Genomic DNA, 20,698 nt, shown 5'->3' on the forward strand with positions numbered 1-20,698 from the left:
CAATCTATTGCTGTTGGGGTTGTCCATGAGGGTCCTGACGTTCCAGGTCCCGAACTTCATTTTGAAGGATCGAAGATGCCTGTGCGTGAATTCTTTTAACATGATATGGCCAATGCACACCAGCTACCACAGAGGTTTGGCAAAGTAACATCTTGGTCCAGTGGCAATGGGGTCTAAGACAACTGGAGACCAGGTTCCACTGCATGGGTCTAGTGCATACACACACACACACTGTCCTCCTTTCTCCTTCCCGCAGGTCCTCTCTTCCTGGGTTTCATAGGCTGCAGTGTCAGCCTCACGATCTCGCTGTTGGTCTGTGCTGCTCCTCCCCTGGACCCCGACCCCGCTGCTGGTCCAATCTGTGCTGTTCATGGGCCTCGACCTCCGTTCCTCGTCGCTTCCCACCTCCTGGCCTTTCCGGTCCCGACCTCCGCTCCTCGCCGACCTCTGGGCCTCCCGCTGATTGCCGACCTACGGGCCTCACTGCTCATCCCACTGCTCGCCGGTGACTCACTCCTCCCCAACCTCTGGGCCTCCCGCTCCTCCCCGACCTCCGGGCCTCCCGCTGCTCGCCGATCTCTGGACCTTGCCGCTGCTTGCTGACTTCTCCTGGGCCCCGGCCCATTGCTGGGCTCGACCTCACTCCAAGATACGCCACCAATCAGTTGCCTGGGTTGCCGTGGCATGGTTTTGTTGCCTTCTTTGATTTTGTTACCCTCTCAGGACGGCTCAGGAAGGGTAGTAGAGTTTATATGGAGGGAGAGCTTTAGTGAGGATAGGAGAGCAGTGAACTCAGGAGAGAGAGCATACTGAATTGAGATGGAGGTTTAAATCACCAAGATTGAGAAGTCGCTCGGTACAGAGGCTGAGGGAGGAAAGCAGTAAAGATATCTCGGTGAGAAACGTGGCGTGGTACTTGGTGAGCAGTAGGGAACGATGATTTAAAATGAGAGGTGAGAGGTGTGGAACAAGGCAAAATGCTCAAAGGAGAAGAAAATGCCAGAGGAGTAGAATGACAGACCAAGGTGTGATCTGGTGATAAGAGCTATATCTCCACTGCGGCAGTTTGGTAGAGCAAGTAGTGGAAGGTATAGCCAGGCGGGGAAGCTTCATTAAGGGGGAAGGTGTCATGCAACCAGGTTTCCTTCAAGGCCATTATTATGCTCATAATAAAGGATGAAACTGAGTACTGTATGCAATGAGTGTGATCTTAGCTCCTTTAATTAGACTCCAGAGTGCAGGTACCGTGTGGGAGGCCTGCTTATATACAGTGCTCCCAAGGGATGCTGGGATCCCTTGAGACTCCAACAGGTGGGCCCTCTGGTGGTGGTGTGATACAGGTTGCCAAGGGTTACATACATAACATCACTACCTCGTAAAGTCAGGGTGAGACGATCTGGGGCTTTTCGCTCCCTTGTCAATCGTCTCGGTACAAATCCAGGTGTGGGTGAGTTGGTTGGTTCTTCACTGGGCTGCTGGGCAGCTGACCTTGCCAGGCTGCTGGGGACGGTGAGTTCGGCTACGTGGTCAACCATGATGTCAGTTGCCACTTGTGTATGTGTTGGAGGGTCGAAGTTGGTGTGTCCTCTTCGGGTTGCTCGTAGCTGTTAGTGAACAGCAGTTTGGTTTGGTCCAAATGCTTTCTGCACGTTAGTCCATTGGCCAATTTGACCTGAAACACCCTACTCCCTTCTTTGGCTATGACCGTGCCAGCAAGCCATTTTGGACCATGTCCATAATTGAGTACAAACATAGGGTAATTGACCTCAATATCGCGTGACAAGTTTGCACGATCATGGTACATGCTTTGTTGATGCCGCCTGCCCTCGACGTGATCATGGAGATCAGGGTGGACAAGAGAGAGCCTTGTTTTGAGCGCTCTTTTCATGGGCAGTTTGGCTGAGGGAACCCCGGTGAGCGAGTAGGGTCTGGTGCGGTAGCTGAGCAGCACTTGAGACAACCGGGTCTGCAGGGAGCCTTCCGACACGCGTTTCAAGCTTTGCTTGATGGTCTGAACTGCCCGTTCTGCCTGGCCATTGGATGCGGGCTTGAACGGGGCAGACATGACGTGTTTGATCCCTTTGCGGGTCATGAATTCCTTGAATTCAGCACTGGTGGTGAAACACGGCCCATTGTCGCTGACTAGGACATCAGGCAGGCCGTGTGTGGCAAACATGGCTCGTAGACTTTCGATGGTGGCGGTGGACGTGCTTACAGACATTATTACACATTCAATCCATTTTGAATAAGCATCCACAACAACCAAGAACATTTTGCCTAGAAATGGGCCCGCAAAGTCAACGTGGATCCTAAACCACGGTTTGGAGGGCCACGACCACAAACTTAGCGGTGCCTCTCTGGGTGCATTGCTCAGTTGAGAGCAAGTGTTGCATTGGCGCACGCATGACTCTAAATCTGAGTCGATGCCGGGCCACCACATATGGGATCTGGGTATGGCTTTCATCATTACAATGCCTGGGTGGTGCTGTGTAGATCCCGTATGAACATTTCTCTGCCTTTCTTGGGCAAGACAACACGATTACCCCACAAAAGACAGTCCGCCTGTAAGGACATTTCGTCTTTGCGACTGTGGAATGGCTTAATCTCTTCCTGCATCTCCGCTGGGACGCTGGACCAGCTCCCATGGAGAACACAATTTTTTTTACCAGGGACAGTAAAGTATCCTGGCTGGTCCAGGTCCTGATCTGGTGGGCCATAACGGGTGACTTTTCGTTTTCGAATGCATCCATCACCATGAGCAAGTCTGCAGGCTGTGCCATTTCTACCCTGGTGGTGGGCAATGGTAGCCAACTGAGAGCATCAGCGCAGTTCTCTGGGCCCGGTCTGTGGCGGATTACATCGTTGTATGCCGACAGCTGAGCGCCCATCTTTGGATGCGGGCAGAGGCATTGGTGTTAATCCCTTTGCTCTCTGAGAATAGCGATATGAGCGGCTTATGGTCAGTTTTAGCTCAAACTTGAGACAAAACAAATACTGGTGCATTTTTTTCACCCCATAAACGCACGCCAGAGCTTCTTTTTCAATCATGCTGTAGGCCCTTTCGGCCTTGGATAAACTCCTGGACGCATAAGCGACCAGTTGCAAAATCCCCGATTCGTTGGCCTGTTGTAACACACACCCGACCCCGTATGAAGACGCATCGCAAGCTAGCACTAATCATTTGCATGGGTTATACAGACCAAGCACTTTGTTTGAACATAACAGATTTCTGGCTTTCTCAAAAGCAGCCTCTTGAGAATTGCCCCATACCCAGTTGTCTCCCTTGCGCAGTAGCACATGTAGGTGTTCTAGCTTAACCCACGTAGGAAATTACCGAAATAGTTGCGAAGTCCCAGGAACGACCGCAACGCCGTCACGTTCTGTGGTCTCGGCGCGTTCTTGATGGCCTCCATCTTGGCGTCGGTGGGTCTGATGCTGTCTGCTGCAATTCTTCTTCACAAGAACTCGACCTCTGGCACCAGGAAAACACAATTCGAGCGTTTCAACCTGAGTCCCACGTGATCTAGCCGACTAAGAACCTCTTCCAGATTCTTCAAGTGTTCGATGGTGTCCCGACCTGTGATCAGTATGTCATCCTGGAAAACCACGATGCGTGGAACCGACTTTCGCAGGCTCTCCATGTTCCGTTGGAAAATTGCCGTGGCCGAACGAATCCCAAATGAACAGACCTTTGTGCGCATTGGTGCAGGTGAGACCTTTCAAAGATTCCTCCAGCGCATGCGTCACGCAGGCATTGGTCAAGTCCAACTTGGTGAACATCTTTCCTCCAGCCAGGGTCGCAAATAGGTTGTCTGCCTTGGATAGTGGGCACTGGTCCTGTAGCGAAAAATGGTTAATCGTTACTTTATAGTCCCCACAAATTCTGGCCGTGCCGTCACCTTTGAGTACCAGGACAATCAGACTGGCCCACTCATTGAATTCCACCGGCGCGATGATGCCTTCTCACTGCAGCCTGTCCAGCTCAATTTCCACTTTCTCTCGCATCATATACGGTACAGCCCGTGCCTTGTGGTGGGTGCGTCGTGTACCGGGAACCAAGTGGATCTGCACTTCTGCTCCCGAGAAATTTCCAATGCCTGGCTTGAACAACAATGGGAATCTGCTCAGAACCTGGGCACATGAGGCATCGTCGACGGACGAAAGTGCTTGGATGTCGTCCCAGTTCCAGCGGATAAGGTGTTCAATTTAGGGAGGAAGTTACCAAAGTAATTGAGTAGACCCAGGAACGAACGCAGCTCCGTCACATTCTGCAGCTTGGATGCAATATTGAATGCCTTGGTTTTCTTGTCCGTGGGCCTGATGCCGTCAACAGCAATTTTCCTCCCCAAGAATTCGACCTCTGGTGCCATGAAGACGCACTTCGAGCGTTTCAGTCTGAGTCCCACCTTGTCCAGACGATGTAGAACCTCTTCCAGGTTGTTCAGATGTTCCTCGGAGTCACGACCTGTGATCAGGATGTCATCTTGGAACACGACGGTTCTGGGAACGGACTTCAGTAGACTCTCCATGTTCCTCTGAAATATTGCTGCAGGCGAGCGAATTCCAAAAGGGCACCTGTGATAAATAAAGTCTTTTATGTGTGTTAATGCACATAAGTCTCTTTGACATCTCAACCAGCTCCTGTGTCATGTAGGCTGATGTCAAGTCCAGTTTGGTGAACGACTTCCCCCATGGCTAGCGTTGCAAACAAGTCATCAGCCTTCGGTAACGGGTACTGATCCTGTTTCGAAACCCTATAGATCGTAGCCTTGTAGTCGCCATAGATTCTGACTGTGCCATCACTTTTCAGCATAGGAACAATGAGGCTGGCCCGTTCATTAAATTCAACCGGTGATATGATCCCTTCACGCTGAAGTCTGTCCAGTTCAATTTCGACCTTCTCCCTCATCATATACGGAACTCCCCGAGCTTTATGATGGACGGATCTTGCATCCGAGTCCATTTGCATCTGCACCTTGGCTCCCGTGAAGTTGCCGATGCCTGGTTCGAACAGCGAGGGGAACTTGCTCAGTACTTGGGCACATGTATCTTTCTCCGACGACAACGCCTTGATATCGTTCCAATCGCATCTGATTGTTTTCAAGCCAGTTCCTGCCGAACAACGTTGGGCCATTGCCTGGGACAATCCATAGCGGTAACTCGTGAACCACACCATCATACTACACTTTAATTGTGACCAGCATGGACAATCACTGTAATTTTATATTGATTTGTTTTTTTTTAATCCAATTTCGTTCCAGATCAACTCTAACGCCAAAGATCACTTTGCGCCAATGTGTTTGATCTTAGGCCAAAAGGCCGAGAGGCGAAGTTGCACCGTTCCTGGAAATATTGCAATACCAGGTCGGTGCATGGAGTGGACGGGGCATGCCCCTGATCTAGCTCCCTGTCCAAAAATCAATTCAATATCATGTCCCCATAGGGGATATTAAACTGATAAGAACAGATACTATACTTGATCTTAGCCAAAAGGCCGAGAAGCGTTGCATGTTGGGATAAAGTGGGAGATGTTACTGCAACATTGCTATTTAAGTTCACTACCCAGTGTGTGTAGAGCTATTTCTAAATGAGGGGAATTATATTTACTACAAGGAACACTTCATAGAATACTTCATTAGACCATTTATCCACTGCTCCTAAAACACAATCTTTGATTTAGAGTTGTTTTATGACTAAGTCAAGCAAGCACTGTCTAAATCATTATTAGTATGCAAATACTTTTTCAATATTTTTCTATTCTGCATACATTTTGGAAATTATGCTTCAGTAAATATTAAGCTAAGCTCGTACATTACGGGCCATATAATAATCTCAGTGTAATAACTAATACAACCAGCCTAACCATAAATTGTTCAATGCTTTACCTACATGTACTCTGAACTTCTATTCTGACCATGCTACACATAATTTTACAGGTCTATAGCTTACACCAGACGTGTTGTTCCCTTGCTATTTCTTATCTCCACCCAAACTGATTCTACATCTTGATCTTCCAAGCCAAGATCATTTCTCACTATTGTACTGATCTCATCCTTTATTAACAGAGCGTTTCCTTTCTGCCTTTCCTTCCAAAATGTCAAGTACCCCTGAATATTTAATTCCCAGCCTTGGTCACCTTGCAACCACGTCTCTGTAATGGCGATCAGAGCATACCCATGTACTTCTATATGTGCCATCAATTCATCTAGCTTGTCTTCCGAGAGCAATTTTCTTACCTAAACCTGAGCCAGGAACAGTGTCTGGGGCATCTGCAATTTAAGGATGTGCTCACAGAACTGTGCCACTTCTTGCAACCAGACCTGCAGCCTCATTTCAGGGCAAAGACAACACTGCCAGAGGCTATGAAGGTGACCTTGGCCCTGAATTTTTTTGCATCAGGATCATTCAGGCTGGAGCAGGCGACATCTGTAACATCTTGCAGTTTGTTGTACATTGCTGCATAAGAGGGGTGACAGACGTTCTTTATGCCAGGAGTGGGAACTTCATTGTCTTCTCTCTCACCTGGGAGATGCAGACAGCGTGCACATGGCTTTGCAAGGATAGCGGACTTCCCCATGGTGTAGGGCGCCATCGACTGTACGCACATGGCTTTACAGGCATTGTATATAAATGCTGAGATGTACTGCAACAGCAGAGGTTACCACTCGCTGAATACGTTTGGTGTGCGACCATGCCCAGCATATCATGATGATGAATGCCTGGTATCCTGGCAGCAGTCATGAAGCTTTTATTCTGGGCCAGTCCACTGCTCCCTCAGTCTTCGAGCCACCAAGACAAACCAGAGGATGGTTACTGGGCGGCAACGACTATCCTTTGATCACCAGGCTCATGATTCCACTCCACTACCCAATCACATGTGCGCAGCCTGCATAGAATAAGAGTCATGCTACCAAATGAAACATCATACAGAATACCATTGGCTTAAACAGCACTTCCGCTGCATGGACCGTTCTGGAGGAGCGCTACAGTACTCACCACAGCATATGTCCCAATTCATCCTCCACAACCTGGTCATCATGAGGGCACAGCCCTTGTCACTAGGGAAATGCTGACCACTCAGGAGCAGGTGGAGGAGGAAGAGGAGGGGGAGCAGGAGGAGGGGAAAGAGGAGGAAAAGAGGAAGAGGCGGAAGGAGGCTTCCCAGACAGCCCCTTTCTGGCCGGGATACACGGGATCCAATTATCCGCCTGTGGTACAATTGAACACAACCCCATTTCCTCATTCAACCTTACTCCCACACCTTACCTCCCCTCTGTTACTGACCATCACAGTGTCATATTGGCCACAATGCTGAAATAAAAGCCACCATAAAGCAAATATTCCAATCAAACGTTAGACATCTATCCATCCAATAGTTAATGATGATTACATCAAAAATTTAACTAATCACCTTTGTACATTCCCTTAGTGACTGTGTGTGTGCCTTTGCCTATTCAAATGCTTCTACACAGTACTACACCAGTGGCTGCAGCATGGCTGGTGGAAGGCTGCTGACTTTGTGGGGGAGACTACAGATGGCCTTGCAGGATGACCTCGAGGAGTTCTAAGCCTAGTAGGCCCGGCTTCAGACTGCACAACCTCGGCATGGGTGGCAGCAATCTGGGCTGGCTGGCTGACAGGCAGCAGCAAGGGTACGGGTGGAGTGGCAGTGAATCATAGAATCATAGAATGGTTACAGCACGGAAGACCATTCGGCCTGTCGAGCCCGTGCCGACTCTCTGCTAATCCCACTCTCCTGCCCTATTCTCATAGCCCTGCAATTTTTTTTCTTCAGATAATTATCCAACTTCCTGTTGAAAGATAAAATTGAGTATGTCTCCAGCATCCTTTCAGGCAGTGCATTCCCGATCTTAACCACTCACCTTTGTTTCTTTTGCCAATCACCTTAAATCTGTGTCCTCTGGTTCTCGACCCTTTTGCCAATGGGAACAGTTTCTCTCTAGCTACCCTGTCCAGATCCCTCATAATTATCAAATCTCCTCTCAACCTTCTTTGCTCTAAGGAGAACAACACCAGTTTCTCCAGTCTATCCATGTATCTGAAGTCTGTTGTTAATAGGTCCTCGGCCCCCTGTGGGAAAAGGACCTCTCTCCTGGATTTGACCTCCTGGACCATAGCCTCCAGTGCTGCATCGGAAAATCTTGGAGCACTTTCTTTAGCCTGTTATGCCATTACTCACTCCTCTTTTTTTAACAGCAGCCTTCACAATCACTTCTACCATCTGTTGCAGGGAGAAGGCACTTTAAGAGACGCAGACTGCCTTTAAGTTGTGCAGGCTAGCTTTAATTGGAGCTAGCCTCGCATGAACTTCGGCCCCCTGCTGAGCCTTCAGCCACTCGGCAGCGCAGTCAGCGCTTGACAGAACACTACAATCATGCAAAGTAGCAGCAGCACAAATTTTACCTACTACCTGCAGTCCTCCGAACAGACATGGGTTCCTATCGCATCGCAATCCCCGGCCACCCTTTTCCAGGGCTACAAAATCTCTAGGCCCTTTATTTTGGATCTGACTCATGCTATAGCAATTAATGCTAAATTAATGATTTGGACGAGGGGATTAAACGTAGTATCTCTAAATTTGTGGATGACACTAAGTTGGGTGGCAGTGTGAGCTGTGAGGAGGATGCTATGAGGCTGCAGAGTGACTTAGATTTTTTTCAGGTCGGAGGCTTTCGTACGAAGGAAGCCTCCGACCACAATTTCCCCCCCAATATTTGTTGCACAGGAGTTAGGGCAGGGGAATAGGATGCCACAGATGACAGCTTGCTGAAGGGCGAGGTCGCATAGTAGCTCTGCTGCAGAGGATTTAGATACTGACTGGCATCATATTGGGGACTTAGTAGGTCACTTAGTGCTCAATTTCTAATCCAATATCTTCCTGAACTCACAAAAGCAAAATACTGTGGATGCTATAATCTGAAATAAAAACAGCATTTTCTGTTTTTATTTCTCTGACTTCAACCTTTCTGTTCCCCTCAGTTTGATGAACTTTTTTTGTAAAGTTTATAGAACATAAAGCAAAAGCTACAATGCTTTTCTTTTAAAAAATCCAATATATATTTTACCTCAACCAAATTTTTGAAACTTGCCCTCTTTTTCAAAATTATTTGAAGAAAAGCTAATGGGTAGAAAATATCCCATCAGTACAGCTGGCTGAATGGTACTGATACATCCTGGGAAATTAGGTACAGATACAACATCCGAAATCCGGAATCCTTGGGACCGAGTCCGTTCTGGTTTTTGGGTTTTTCCGGATTTCAGATAAGAAAATCAGTACTCTGAAATCAGGAATCCTTGACCGAATCTATGCCGGGTTTTGAGCGGCGAGGTCCGAAATCCAGCAAAACCCAAAATCCGGTATGAATTAGGTCGAGGATACAGGATTTCAGACTTGATTTTCTTGTCGAAATCCGGAATCCTCAACCGAACCCGTGCCGGATTTCGGGTTTTGCCTCAAAAATGTCCGGTTTTCGGACAATAATTCCGGATTCCAAACGAGTCCATTAGCTATGCGCAAAATGTCCAGTTTTTGGACAATTCCAGTTTTCGGAGTTTCGGATTCAGGACGTTGCACCTGTACAATGTATCTGCTCAGTCGACACAATCCAAATTCAACTCACAACATCACAGTTCTGGCCAAAAAAATTAAGTCCAAGCCCAGATATTTGGGTTACTGATGCTTTCAAGTGAAAACTTTAATGAAGGCATTAAAAGACTGAAAAAAAGTTTCATCGTGCTGTTATGAAATATGTAATTTTTTTGATTTTGTTTTGTTCAAACTCTTATATTGAATATTGGAGAAGAAGGATTGTGAGATCAACTGTGTCAAAGGCTGCAGATAGGTCAAGAAGGATAAGGTGGGATCAGTCACATAGAATGTAATTTGTGAAGGAGGCTTCCGATATCCTCACCGTGTCAATATGAGCCTGCTCTTCAGATAGGTCAAAGAAGCTTAGCCTCTGTCTGTAGATCCTCTGATGTGGGTAGTGCCTCCACCAACCTGGGCCCCTCTGTTGCTCTCCTCTCTGCTGTTCTCCACATCTGTGTTGTGCACCTCTCTTATGCACCTGCATATCCCACCACAGCACAATGTCACAGCCACGGATGGTGATCGTCTCCATCTGACTTCCTCTTGAAAACATCCATGGGTTCCCCCATCCTGATGTTGTCTGTTTGAAAGCCTCCAAACTTTTCAAAAACTTCTATGATCACAAGAAGTCTCTGCAAAACATTTTCCAGAGGGAACTGACAAACCAGCTGTAAGCAGTTCTCTGAAAAACATGCATGGCATCCCCCATCAGCGGCTGTAAGCAGTGAGGCTTGATTGATAACAGACAATCTGACCTGTAAACACCCCCATGAAGTGCCCTTCAATCTCGCCTTCTTTTCACTGGCGAGGTTTTCAAGGCCTGAGAAACCCATGCTCGAGGTGTTAAATTCAAATGCCTGTTTAATTTAATTCAAAATCGCATCTTTACCATGTGCTAATGATATAAACGGCTGTCCTAATTACCAACCCACTTGCCCTAATGGATTACGCCACATCCAGCGAGCAAGTTACTCGCAAGTAGCCAAAGGCGCGTCCGTTAAACCCGGAAGCTGGCACTTTGTAGGCGGGTTGCAGTCATGCTGCAAATTTCTACAATTTCTACATCTCACCCTGTTATGTTTAGAATAACTCCACAAGACTGAGTACTGTAAGTTTAAACTGATGTGACCTTAGTCTCTTTAATAAAACTTCAGAGTGCCTAAGCAGCATGGCAGACAACCTTTTATACTCGCTTGCATGAGGTGTGCAGGTGACCCTTGGGTCTGCAACAGGTGCGACCTCTGGTGGCAAGTCTTACATAGTTACAATGTTTACATACATAACATCACTCTCCCCAAAGTCTTTGATACTAGTTATTTACAAGTTGAGGCAGTCCGGGGCCCTTCGCTCACTGGTTGAACGCTTGAGTTCGAACCCTGGCATGGGTGAGTTGGTCGGGCCATTGCTGTACTGCGGCGCAGCTGGTCTGACCGGACTGTTGGGAATGGTGGGTTCATCGTCTTGATTGACAGTGAGGTCGATTGCTGGTTGGGTGTGTGTTGGTGGATCGATGATGGTGATGTCCTCTTCAAGTTGTTCCTGGTTGTCAGTGAATCGCAGTTTGGTCTGATCCAAATGCTTTCTGCACATTTGTCCATTACATAGTTTGACTAGAAACACTCTATTCCACTCCTTGGCCAAGACAGTTCCAGCAACCCAGATGGGACCATGACCGTAATAAAGGACAAACACGGGGTCGTTTACATCAATGTCATGCGATACAGCCTTGCGATCGTGGTACATGTTTTGCCGGTGATGCCAGGTTTCCACATGATCATTAAGATCCAGGTGGACTAAGGAGAGCCTGGTTTTGAGTGCTCTCCATCAACAATTCTGCCGGGGGAACCCAGGTAAGCGAGTGGGGTCGCGTCCGGTAGCTGAGCAGAACCCAAGATAAACGGATCTGCAGGGAGCCGTCTGTCACGCATTTCAAGCTCTGCTTGATAGTTTGGATTGCCCGTTCCGCTTGACCGTTGGATGTGGGCTTAAACGGGGCAGACCTGACATGTTTAATGCCATTGCGGGTCATAAACTCGTTGAATTCCAAGCTGGTGAAACACGGTCCATTGTCACCGTCAAGGACGTCAGGCAAGCCATGGGTAGCGAACATGGCCCGGAGGCTTTCAATGGTGGCAATGGACGTGCAGGATGACATGATTACACATTCAATCCATTTAAAGTGTCCACTGCTACTAAGAACATCTTTCCTAGAAAGGGGCCAGTGAAATCTACGTGGATTCTGGACCACGGTTTGGAAGGCCATGACCACAGACTCAGTGGAGCCTCCCTTGGTGCATTGCTCAACTGTGAGCAAGTGTTACATCGGTGTACGCATGACTCCAAATCCGTGTCAATGCCGGGCCACCAAACGTGCAACCTGGCAATAGCCTTCATCATGACTATGCTTGGGTGGGTACTGTGTAGGTCGCATATAAACCTTTCCCTGCCTTTTTTTGGCAAAACCACGCGATTACCGCATAAGAGACAATCCGACTGGATGAACATTCCATCTTTACATCGGTGAAACGGCTTAATTTCATCTTGCATTTCCCCGGGAACAACCAACCAGCGCCCATTGAGGACGCAACTTTTTACTAGTGATAGCACAGGGTCCAGGCTAGTCCAGGACCTGATCTGGCGAGCCATGACGGGTGACCCCTCGCTCTCAAAAACATACATGAACAGAAGCAAGTCTGCAGGTTGCGTCATTTCCACCCCGGTGGTGGGAAATGGTAGCCGACTGAGGGCATCAGCACAGTTCTCCGTGCCTGGTCTGGCGGAAAACAGTCATAAGCTGACAATGTTAGTGCCCATCTTTGGATGCGGGATGAAGCATTGGTGTTTGTACCTTTGCTTTCTGAAAACAGTGAAATAAGCGGTTTGTGGTTGGTTTCAAGCTCGACCCGGATTCCAAATAGGTATCAGTGCATTTTCTTAACCCCGTATACGCATGCTAACGCCTCTTTCTCGACCATACTGTAGGCTCTTTCAACCTTAGATAGACTTCTAGATGCATATACAACTGGTTGCAGTTTGCCTGATACATAGGTTTGCTGCAACACACACCCAACTCCAGACGAAGATGCATCACAAGCTAGCACTAAATATTTACACAGGTCATACAATACAAGCAACTTGTTAGAACATTGCAGGTTTCTGGCCTTCTCAAAGGCTGTCTCTTGAGATTTACTCCAAATCCAGTCGTCACCCTTACGTAGCAACATGTGCAATGGTTCCAGCAAAGTTCTCAACCCGGATAGAAAGTTACCAAAATAGTTGGGAGTCCCAGGAACGAACGCAGCTCCATCACATTCTGTGGTCTGGGTGCATTCTTGATGGCCTCCGTCTTTGAGTTTGTGAGTCTGATACCATCTGCCGCAATCTTTCTCCCCAAAAATTCGACCTCAGGCGCCAGGAAAACACACTTGGAGCGTTTCAGCCTGAGTCCCATTCTATCTAGTCGACTTAGAACCTCTTCCGGGTTGTGCAGGTGTTCGATGATGTCACGACTGCCGATCAGGATGTCATTGTCATGTTTGTAACCTTCATGTAACTGTAACCTTCATAACAACACTGCATACTGTATACACCTAAGAAATGCACACCTTGACCACAGGTGGTGAACTTGTGGGAGACACTCCTCACCTGGTCATCCAGGTATATAAAGGGAGGTCCCGCGCAGGATCATCACTTCTTGGTCCTGTGAATAAATGTTCAGGTCACAGAGTGACTTTGTCTGCAGAAAGTGCCTCGTGTGAATTTATAGTAGTGTGTAAGGATATTACATTTGGCGACGAGAAACGGGAATCAACGACTCGCAACAATGGCCACCGGCAGCACAGAGTAACGGTACTGAGTTGGTGAGGACTGGGACGATTTCGTTGAGAGGCTCCAGCAGAGCTTTGTCACGAAGGACTGGCTGGGAGATGCAGCGGCTGACAAGCGAAGGGCGCATCTACTGACCAGCTGTGGACCTAAGACGTACGCGCTGATGAAAGACCAGCTCACACCCGAGAAGCCAGCAGACAAAACCTTTGAAGAGCTTAGCAAACTGATCGGTGAGCACCTCAAACCGGTGAGTAGTATACACATGGCCCAACACCGATTCTATACACACCGGCGTTGGGACGGACAGAGCATACTGGACTTCGTTGCGGTCCTTCGGTGCTTGGTCAGCCTCTGTAAGTTCACAGACGCCTGCAGGGGTGAGATGTTAAGAGATTTCTTTATTGAGGGCATTGGTCATGCCAGGATTTTCAGACAGCTAATTGAGACCAAGGACTTGATCTTGGAAGCGGCGGCGTTGATGGTTCAGACCATCATGGCGGGGGAGGAGGAAACCAAGATAATATACGCACGCAACTCTGCTTCCAACGTGGCGATGGAGCAAGGAGTTAACATTGTAAACTCGACTCAGAACCCCGCAGGCAGGCAAGGGCAATTCAACACCACCCAGGCAGCAACAGACTCTAGAGTGGGTCCTCAACACAGACAATGGCAGGTTGAACAGACATTTAGGCCATCACGGTGGACAATGCGTCCCAGGATGGGGCCATTGAAACCCATTGAGGAATGCCTGGGAACAGCCCTTTTGTTCACAACAATCTCAGCTCATGCTGGAGGTGCGGGGGCAAACATGCTGTGAAGACCTGCCAGTTTCAACAATTCATCTGCAGAAATTGTAACTTGAGTGGACATTTAGCCAGGATGTGCAGGAAGCCCGCAGCGAGGCTGGTTTACGAAGTGGATGAACCACAAGAGGGGTCTGCAAGGCTGGGGTATGCCTGAGACACAGCAATGGTTGCTGAAGTTCAACGAGTCCAGGTGGCAAACATCCACAGCTCATACACAAAAACGCCACCTATGATGATGAGAGTACTGTTAAATGGCATCCCGAAACGCATGGAGCTGGACACAGGAGCCAGCCAGTCACTTATGAGTGTCCAACAATTTGAGAAACTGTGGCCACTCAGAGCTAGCAGTCCCAAACTAGAACGCATTGACACGCAACTACAGACGTACACCAAAGAGATCATCCCAGTGCTAGGCAGTGCAATGTTGGTGGTCACACATAATGGATCAGAGAACCGGCTGCCACTCTGGATTGTCCAGGGAAATGGTCCCGCGCTTTTGGGGAGGAGCTGGCTAACCGAGATGAACTGAAAATGGGGGGGATATGCACGCCATTTCATCTATGGAGCGATGTTTATGCTCACAGGTCCTACAGAAATTTGAGTCACTATTTCAACCTGGTGTCAGGACTTTCAAAGGTACCAAAGTAGTGATACGCATCACCCTGGACGCCAGACCAGTGCACCACAAAGCCTGAGCTGTGCCGTATGTGATGCGGGAGAAGATTGAGAGTGAGTTGGACAGGTTGCTAAGAGAGGGCATAATTTTGCCCGTTGAATTCAGCGACTGGGCAAGCCCCATCGTCCCTGTCCTAAAAACAGATGGCTCGGTCAGGACCTGTGGCGACTACAAGGCCACTATCAACTGACTGTCACTACAAAAGCAATACCCGCTTCCGAGAGCGGAGGATCATTTTGCTACGCTGGCAGGCGGCAAGCTGTTCACCAAGTTGCACCTCACTTCAGCCTACATGACCCAGGAACTGGCCGAAGAATCCAAGCTCCTGACCACCATCACCACAAGAGACTGTTTGTCTACAACAGGTGTCTGTTTGGCATTCGACCAGCGGCCGCTATCTTTCAAAGGAAGATGGAAAGCCTACTCAAATCCATCCCTGGAACAATCGTATTTCAGGACAACATCCTTATCATGGGTCGAGATACCAGGGAACGCCTGCACAACCTGGAGGAGGTGCTACGCCGACTGGACTGGGTAGGCCTGCGACTAAAGAAGTCCAAGTGTGTGTTTTTGGCCCCAGAGGTTGAGATTTTGGGCAGGAGGGTGGCAGTAGAGGGGATCCGGCCTACCGAATCCAAAATGGAGGCGATTCGTCGTGCGCCCAGGCCCAACAATACATCGGAGTTGCGTTCATTTCTGGGACTCTTGAAATATTTCAGGAACTTTCTGCCGAACTTAAGCACATTGTTGGAGCCGCTACACGTGCTCCTGCTTAAGGGTTGCGATTGGTTTTGGGGGGACTGTCAGGAACGGGCTTTCAATCAGGCGCGGAACCCGCTTTGTTCTAATAAGCTGTTGATTCTGAACAACCCCTGTAAGAAATTGGTTTTGACATGTGATGCATCATACTATGGGGTTGGGTGTGTGTTGCAGCAGAGTAATGATGACGGCCAACTCCAACCTGTGGCTTATGCCTCCAGGTCGCTCTCCCAAGCAGAACGTGGATATGGGATGGTTGAAAAGGAAACACTCATGTGTGTCTATGGGGTGAAAAAGATGCACCAGTACTTTTTTGGCAGAAGGTTCGAGTTAGAAATGGACCACAAGCCGTTAACATCCCTGTTGTCAGACAGCAAAGCTGTCAATGCCAATGCGTCAGCTCGCATACAGCAATGGGCTCTCACGCTGGCTGCATATGACTACACCATACGGCACCAGCCAAGCACCGAAAATTGCGCTGACGCACTCAACAGGCTTCCACTGGCCACCATTGAGGGGGCAGCGGTGCAAAGCGCTGAGGTGGTCAAGGCCGTTGAAGCTTTTGACAGCGCAGGCTCCCCCATCACAGCCTGCCAGATCAAAATCTGGACCAACAGAGATCCCCTCCTATCCTTGATTAAGAAATATGTCCTGACTGCGAATTGGGCGCCCCGAGGAGGTCAGACCATTTCACAGACGGATGGATGAGCTCTCCATCCAAGCCAACAGCCTACTATGGGGCAGCTGGGTTGTCATGCCCCAGAAGGGAAGGGAAGCATTCATCAGGGAACTCCACAGCGAACACGCAGGCATCGTGCTAATGAAGGCCATTGCCCGGTCACATGTATGGTGGCCGGGAATTGACTCAGACCTGGAACACTGTGTTCGCAGGTGCATGACGTGTGCCCAGCTGGGCAATTCCCCCAGGGAGGCCCCACTCAGCCCGTGGCCTTGGCCCACCAGGTCATGGTCATGTATTCACGTAGGCTACGCGGGCCCGTTCATGGGAAAAATGTTCCTCATTGTTGTTGATGGGTACTCGAAATGGATCGAGTGCATCATTTTGAATTCATGCACGACATCCACCACTGTGGAGAGTCTGCGTGCGGTCTTTGCGACCCATGGCTTGCCGGACATCCTGGTTAGCGACAACGGCCCGTGTTTCACTCGCTATGAATTCCGGGAGTTCATGTCGGGTAATGGCATCAAACATGTCAGGACGGCATCGTTCAAGCCGGCTTCCAATGGCCAGGCGGAACGTGTGGTCCAAATCATAAAGCAAGACATGCTCCAGATTCAAGGACCCTCCCTTCAATGCCGCCTATCGTGCCTCCTGTTGGCCTATAGGTCCCGACCGCACTCGCTCATGGGAGGCCCGCCCGTGGAACTACTCATGAAATGTACACTTAAAACTCGGCTGTCCCTCATTCATCCTGTCCTGTCAGACATTGTTGAGGGCAAGCGCCAGGCCCAAAATGAGTACCATGACCGTAACTCAAAGGGGAGATGTATAGAAATCAATGACACTGTATTTGTTCTTAATCACGCTTTGGGGCCCAAGTGGCTTGAGGGTACTGTAATTGGCAAAGAGGGGAATAGGGTCATAGTGGTCAGACTAAACAATGGACAGATATGCCGCAAGCATCTGGACCAAGTAAAAAAAAAGGTTCAGCATGGACACTGAGGAACCTGAGGAAGATCATGAGATGTTGCCCGCACCACCGCCAGTGAACGAGCAACAAGAACATTCAGCAGCATGCACAGTCCCTGCGGCCAAGCTGGAATCACCACAGGTGACAGAGACACATGCCAAGGCTCAACAACCAGAGCCCCAACTGTGGCGCTCCACGAGAGAGCGTCGACCGCCTGAAAACTTAATCTTTGACCCCATAAGATGTTGGCGGGGAGGTGATGTCATGTATGTAACCTTCATGTAACTGTAACCTTCATAACAACACTGCATACTGTATACACCTAAGAAATGCATACCGTGACCACAGGGGGTGAACTTGTGGGAGACACTCCTCACCTGGTCGTCCAGGTATATAAAGGGAGGTCCCACGCAGGATCATCACTTCTTGGTCCTGTGAATAAAGGTTCAGGTCACAGAGTGACCTTGTCTGCAGAATGTGCCTCATGTGAATTTATAGTAGTGTGTAAGGACATTACAGTCATCTTGAAACACAATGGTACGCGGAACCGATTTTAGCAGACTCTCCATGTTCCTCTGGAAAATGGCAGCAGCCGAGCGAATCCCAAAAGGGCACCTGTGGTAGAAAACAATCCTTTGTGCGTGTTGATGCACGTCAATCTTTTCGAAGATTCAGCCAGCTCCTGTGTCATGTAAGCAGAGGTTAGATCCAATTTGGTGAACGGCTTCCTCCCTGCTAACGTTGCGAACAGGCCATCCACCTTGGGTAGTGGATACTGGTTCTGTAACGAAACTCGGTTGATCGTTACCTTGTAGTCTCGCAGATTCTGAGCATGCCATTGCTTTTCAACACCGGAACAATTGGGCTGACCCACTCGTTGAACTCAACTGGCGATATGATTCCCTCTCATTGAAGTCTGTCCAGTTCGATCTCGACTTTCTCCCTCATCTTATATGGAACCGCTCGAGCCTTGTGATGAACAGGCCGTGCATCAGGGACTAGATGGATCTGCACCTTGGCTCCTGTGAAGTTGCTGATGCCTGGTTTAAATAGCGACGGAAATTTACTCAGCACTTGAGCACACGAGGCGTCATCCACCAAAGATAGTGCTTTGATGTCATCCCATTTCCATCGAATCTTTCCTAGCTAGCTTCTGCCGAACAGCATTGGGCCATCGTCTGGTACAATCCACAGTGATAAGTCATGCACAGCTCCAACGTTGGATACCTTCACTGCTGCACTGCCAATGACTGGTATGAGCTCTTTGGTGTAAGTGTGCAGCTTTGTATAAATCGGGCTCAGTTTGGGCCTTTGTGCCTTGTTGCCCCACAGTTTCTCAAAAGCCTTCTGGCTCATAATTGACTGACTTGCCCCCGTGTCCAACTCCATGGAAACTGGAATGCCATTTAATTTGACTTTCAGCATTATAGGAGGACTCTTGGTGGTGAAGGTGTGTACCCCATACACTTCTTCCTCGGCCTCGGGTTGAGTTGCCTCTCTTACTCGTTCTGCGTGATCCACTTCGGATCGACCATCTTCTGCCGACTCTGCCACGTGGTGAGTCGCAGCACGTTTGCTCATTCGCTGGAGGTGCACGATTGTTTCGCAGCCTTTGCACACGTAGTGCTTGAATCGACATTGATGGGTTCTATGATTACCCCCGCAGCGCCAACATGGTGTTAATGGATTCGCATTCACGCCCCACAGCGGACTCTGAGTCATCCTAGGTCTTGCAGCTGCAGACGTGTAGGCCCTGCCATGTACAGTTCTGCCTGCTAACGGCATTATTTTATGCACAGTACTTGCCGGTGAGCTTCGATGCGGAGAAGATATCTGTTTAGTATTATTGTTCATCGACATGAAAGCCTGGGCTATCGTGATGGCCTTGTTCAGGTCTGGGGATTCGGCAGACAGCAGCTTGCAAAGAATGACCTCGTGGCCAATTCGAAGCATGATAAAGTCCCACAACATTTCCCCCAAATATCCAGCAAATTTGCAAGGTCCCACAAGACATCTTAGGTCGGCAACATAACTTGCCACGTCCTGGCCCTCGGAGCGATGTTGCGTTTAGAAGCCAAACCTGGCCATTAAGATGCTCTCCTTCGGCTTGAGGTGCTCCCGAACCAGCGTACACAACTCTGCAGATGTCTTTTCCGTTGGTTTCGTCGGTGCTAGCAGATGCTTGATGAGGCCGTATGTTGTAGACCCACAAACGGTGAGGAGAAGCGCCCTGCGCTTGATCGCTTTATCGTCCACATCCAGCTCGTTGGCCACGAAGTACTGGTCGAGACGTTCAATGAAGGCTTCCCAATCATCACCCTCTACAAATCGCTCAAGAATACCAACGGCAGCCATAACCGCGTGAAAGTTTGTGATCTGTTACTCGTCGCCAATTTAGAATAACTCCACAAGACTGAGTACTGTAAGCATTAACTGATGTGACCTTAGTCTATTTAATAAAACTCCAGAGTGCCTAAGCAGTATGGCAGACAATCTTTTATACTCGCTTGCATGAGGTGTGCAGATGACCCTTGGGTCTCAAACAGGTGCGCCCTCTGGTGGCAAGTCTTACACAGTTATAATGTTTACATAGATAACACACCCAACTACAACCCACCCATTTTTGGGGTTAAAATTACGTCTCTATTTATAAAGCCAAAGATCCCATATGTCTTTTTAACAGCCTTCTCAACATGTCCTGCCACCTTCAAGGACTTGTGTACATATTCCCCCTTTAAAATGCTGCCATTTATTATACTGCGGATATTAGAAATCTGAAACAAAAACAGAAAATGCTGGAAATATACAACAGGTCAGGGGGCATTTGTGGACAAATCTAACAAGTATTTTATCAGATACAAAATTATGCTAATTTGTCTGGCATCTAGTTTTCTTCACACCCTATCCAGGAATGCAGGTAGCAGATGGAAGCTGTTATGTAAAGCTGTGGTTTCCAGAGGGGGTGATGTCATTAACTTAAAGCATGAAATTCGAGACAATGGAAGGAGTGCATTACTTCTGGAGACTGCATGATAATCAGGTGAAGGTCTTCTATTATTGTCTTGGACATGACCATTTTGTAAGAAGCTGTCCAGACCTGTACTATTATAACTGCGGTGAGTCTGGACACATTGCTCGGAGCTGCAAGGCAGAGAGCTGTGGGGTGTGTCACAAAGGCCCCACCTGCTGTGAATGTGAAGCAGAAGGAAGTAACTTGAGTGACGAGGAGATGAAAGAAGGAACAGGAGGTGTGAGTAGAATGGCCGGAGGAGCGGAGCAGGTGGAGGACAGAGCCGGCGAACGGAATGAGAAACGAGCGCAAGAAGAGGCAGAAAATTGCGGAGCAGTAAACAGGATAGAGATGGTG

The 20,698-nt window shown here is 48.7% G+C and overlaps 1 pseudogene; it reads right to left on the minus strand.

Moving 5' to 3' along the window:
- Nucleotides 1–5,327: 5,327 nt before the first annotated feature.
- On the minus strand, nt 5,328–5,506 carry LOC139279066 (U2 spliceosomal RNA; annotated as a pseudogene).
- Between the last annotated feature and the right edge of the window lie 15,192 nt (nt 5,507–20,698).

The sequence above is a fragment of the Pristiophorus japonicus genome, chromosome 13, assembly GCF_044704955.1.
Source record: "Pristiophorus japonicus isolate sPriJap1 chromosome 13, sPriJap1.hap1, whole genome shotgun sequence".
NCBI lineage: Eukaryota > Metazoa > Chordata > Chondrichthyes > Pristiophoridae > Pristiophorus > Pristiophorus japonicus.